The following is a 4564-nucleotide window of genomic DNA, read 5'->3' as shown; positions in this document are numbered from 1 at the left end:
GGGGTTAAGAGAGCCCCCTAGTAAAACGAGGAACCGTTTAAACACTTGAGCACCCTATTGAAAATGGCAGCTGTTCGAAAATAGACTATCTACATTCTACATGCTCACAATGTGTTTCGGTGGGATGCATTTGAACTTTTTAGATGGGCTTTCTGAATGATGTGGACTAATTTCATCTTATGGGGCACAAAATAAGGTCCTTGACACGAATATTTTGGAGAACCACAGCTCCCCAGCCCTTAACATGTGCTGGGTAACTAAGGTACTTGGGATCCAACATTGAGCAACCGGAATCGATTCCATCACATTTCGGAACCGTTTCCAGAACCGGTTTTATCACACTGTGAGAGCTGTTATGTGGACTTCATGGCTGATGTACAATTTTTATAATACCAGTGGTTCTAAAACTTTTTGTTTAATTAAAAAAACAAAACAAAACATACACTGTACATTTGGTTCCATTTGTACATTCTGAGAGTTACAGACATGTAAGCATGGACGGTGACAAGACTTGTCTTTCTGCTGGCATGATGATGATGATTCTCAGATTTATAACACCTCTCCTCATTTGTGGCACTTGTCTCCCAGAACCTGCCGTTCTCCGTGGAGAACAAGTGGCGTCTCCTGGGCATGATGGTGCTGTACTTCGGCAGCGGCTTTGCGTTCCCCTTCATCGTGGTCAGACACCAGATCCTGAAGAAGTGAAGGGGACCGGAATGCAATGGCCGGCAAGCGGCCTCTTCAAGGTACATTCTGTGTTGTCGTGCTTATAAGCGTGATAAACTACAATGAGAACTATTATGTTGTGATGACTTTCAGAGAGATTTGAACGACAGTTATATCGTTAATGGGGACTTTAATCATGAATAGCTGACGCTATCTGGTAGGCTAGCTGGCAAAACCAGAGTCAAATGATCCATAATGGGCTCTTATGCACAGGGCAGCATATTGGAAAGAAATTGGGACTCTTCCTTCATAGCTCTTACCAATGATGCTAATGGAGGCTCTGTTCCATTTTGTGGTTCTCAAACGTTTTAATTTCAAGGACCCACATAACAAAAGTGTACAGATGGAACCAAATTATCACTCTCTGACACACACATGCTTGGTGTGATATTGTAAAATCCCCAGCGCTTATGTAACTCTTGAGTGTACAAACTAACCCATACAGGGTCCACTCCAGACTCCCATCTCCTATAGAGCGTCGCAGTCCCTCCCCCTTTCAGAAAAACGAGTGGCCCAGGAAATGAAAACCCAATGCATTCTCCCATAGGCATTTCTTATTTAATTTATTTAAAGACCTTTTAAGCGCCGTACGAAGCCAACTCTTGTCGTGACAAATCATGACAACACACACAATTTTTCGGGCCAAACAAAGAATTAGAAAGTAGGAAAAAACGGCAGGTTACAGGTTTTTTTAGTTTTTCTTTTTTGTAATTATTTGTTTGGCCCGAAAAATTGTGTGTGTTGTCATGATTTGTCACGACAAGAGTTGGCTTCGTACGGCGCTTAAAAGGTCTTTAAATAAATTAAATAAGAAATGCCTATGGGAGAATGCATTGGGTTTTCATTTCCTGGGCCACTCACTTTTCTGAAAGGGGGAGGGACAGCGACGCTCTACTCTTACTGGTCTGCAACTCACTAGATTTTGCAGACCAGTAACGAACCACACGTTGAGAAGCACCCCCCCCCCCCCTCTAATTTGTATTTGAATGTCAAAATGATGAATCATTTGAACACTTTTCTCCTGTAGCCTGTAATTTGGCAGAGCCCACAATTGAATAAGCCTTATATGTCTGAGCGAGACGTTAACAAATGCTACATGGGTTTAAAATGCAGTTATTTTACTGTTTAGATGTCGTCACTGTCTGTTGGAAAACTTAAGAAAGGATACAAAAGATGTTCTGTTAATGTAGTTGCAAAAGTTGAGACCAAGGCACTCTTGTAGAAAAATAAAAAACCTTTAATTTAAAGTGGCTAATGCATTGCAAGATTAAAATGCATGCACCTACATGTTGCAGCACATCTGCCTTCATCAGGGTGACGGAATGTAGATATTTTTACAAGCTTTTAATTTTCATTGCTTCTATATTTATAAAACGCACAAGCTCACATAGACACGTTCACTTAGTGTGTGTGTGGGTCTTTTTTTTTACGCGTACTTTGGTGCAGTAGACATTATGTGACAGAGTAAGCCATTTAATTTAGAAAACATGTGGAAGTATGGACATACAAGTAACATGCTTTCTGCCTGACAGTATGCATGCTCATTAGCAAATGGCAAGTGAACGTGACAGTATGTTACAGACGTTGATGTGTATCGGAAGGGTGCGGCGATGAATCGCCATTGTCACATTTATCTTCGCCCCGGTGTTCGACTCCTTATTGGTTTCCTCTGTCATCAGATTGACACTTCTGATTGCATGCTTTCCTCTTTCCTTCTCTGCAGGTGTTCAGCTGGAGCACATTTCTCCACCGCAGTTGTCTTCGTTAAGAAGAAGAATGGGAATCGTGTTTTTGTAAATAAAGTTGTCTCAATCTTAAGGTCGGAATGGTCTTTGTCTTTATTTTTTCATGATGTGACGGACGGTGACCACGACTGCTTTGGATTCCATAGAAACATGTCACACCCCACAAATAGAATAGCCAATCTACAAGCACAATGGGTTGTAAGCTTGTAGATATTTCCGATTATGAATTCTTTTGCAATTTTAATAGTTTATATATTTCCAGCTAAAGTAGTTCATATGGTATCCTATCCTTTGTGTAATCACTTTAAGCTATTTTCAAAGATCTTGAAAAGATGTGAAATTCTTTAAAATCTTCTGGGGGAGGGGGGGGGGGGTGTCTGCTGGTACTTGGTGTGATAAGATTTGAGAAGCCTTGTGTGTGTACTGTGTAGTCATGCTGGCACACATCTAAATGAAACGTATCCTGACTTAATGGCATCATCTTTAGCTGTGTTTAACCAAAAAGCACCATTACACACAAACCCTGTAATGCAACTCTATCCTTGACAGAAAAGTACCATAGTTACTATATTGGGGAGAATAGGCCCCTGAGGAGCAGTATAGGCCCCTGAGAACAATTAACTTTTTTTATATACACATTTTATTAACTACTGTGGGCCTAAAATACATATCTGCTGTCGGGCAGAAACCAGCTATGTCCAAAATATAAACTTTTCAGGAAATGAAGAAAAAAAGTTTTTAGAACACCACTGCCTCATCAAAGTTTGTATGGTGAGTGGTGACTACATTGTCAGATACTTGAATGTGTCCTTATATTATCATCACTTCACCCAAATTTGTGCTTTTGTGCTTTGCTTGCACAAAGGAAATCTACATCTTATGTGTTAAATATTTGGAGTTAGGAAGTTTTTGACCATTAATGTGGAGTCTTTTTCTGTCTGTCATTTGAATCAATTTTAATGTAGGTGGTTTGACTGACAGTTTGAGGATCCAATGGAGTTGGGTTTGGGTTTAGTCTGAACTTAAGTGCTTTTATAATCTTTTTCATTGGTTCAGTAAATTACAGCATGCATAACGGGTATGTCTGATCCTATAATGTGCTCGGTCATATACCCTGTTGTCACCATGCAGGGCTGGGCAATATACTACTTCAAATCAACATCACAATAATTTCAAAATTAATTTTAATTGAAATAAAATAGTGGGAATGGCACATCTACAAGCTCGCAGTGGTGGGGAATCTTGTGATGTGAACTTTTTTATATGGAAGTGGTGTAAAGTAAAAAGTACTGTAGTGTCATTTGACTCATTTTGAGGTAATTTCACTTTACTTGAGAACCATATTTGCAGGTGTGTGATTCCCATAATGCATTGCAGTCTCATGTTGGCATGAATTGTGACTTTGCATGAAAAGTGATAATGGACAAGTAAACTGTTTATGTGCAGATATCATTTCCCTTTGACTCAATCAGTGGCAGAAGTCATGGATGTTTTCCAAGTAAAGTAAAAGTAGCTACTATACCTCAAAACTGCTGCATGGGGCCCTTTTTCCACCAAAAATAACTTGAAACCAACTTTCAGGGTTCTGAACCAATTCATTTTAAATTAAGTGGAAACACTCTGAACTGGTTCAATATTAAGAGGGGGAAAAAAGAACCGAACCGGTTCAACCCCGGTGGAAAAGGCCTGGGTGTCCTTCACATGATGCACTCACAATACTAAAGTTCAGCCCAAAACAAAACACTGACTCTTTGTTTTAATTTGAGCAGTAAAGGTGGTTTATTTATTTTTTGAGTGGTGCAACCACTCCTACAACCAGCTTGCAATGTCCTCGTACCTGTTTGTGTGTGTGTCTGTGAGAGCACGAGTATGTGACTTAATAATAGCAGTAGGGGGCGCCAGAAACAGTGAGAGGGGTAGTGTCTCTAATGAGAGAGAGTGAGAGAGAGAGAGAGAGAGAGAGGGGGGGGGGGGGGGATTGCACCACTCAGTTCACACGTGTGTGATTTTTATTTTGTATCTACTTGTTATAGTCCCGATTTGTGTTTGTTCATTATAGGACCTCCCTGTCTCTCCAGCTCTTTAGTGAATAT

At 40.2% G+C, this 4564-nt stretch overlaps 1 long non-coding RNA gene across 1 annotated transcript; it reads left to right on the top strand.

Moving 5' to 3' along the window:
- The first annotated feature begins 696 nt into the window (after window positions 1-696).
- Window positions 697-2544, top strand: LOC310871643. Its single transcript, XR_014570318.1, has 2 exons — window positions 697-746; window positions 2450-2544. It is a non-coding gene; the product is annotated as an uncharacterized lncRNA (long non-coding RNA).
- Window positions 2545-4564: the final 2020 nt, after the last annotated feature.

The sequence above is a fragment of the Protomyctophum parallelum genome (assembly GCF_964188405.1).
Source record: "Protomyctophum parallelum genome assembly, chromosome: 15".
NCBI classification, from domain to species: domain Eukaryota; kingdom Metazoa; phylum Chordata; class Actinopteri; order Myctophiformes; family Myctophidae; genus Protomyctophum; species Protomyctophum parallelum.
The sequence above is the reverse complement of the archived record's forward strand: the minus strand, read 5'-3'. Positions and strand labels throughout refer to the sequence as shown.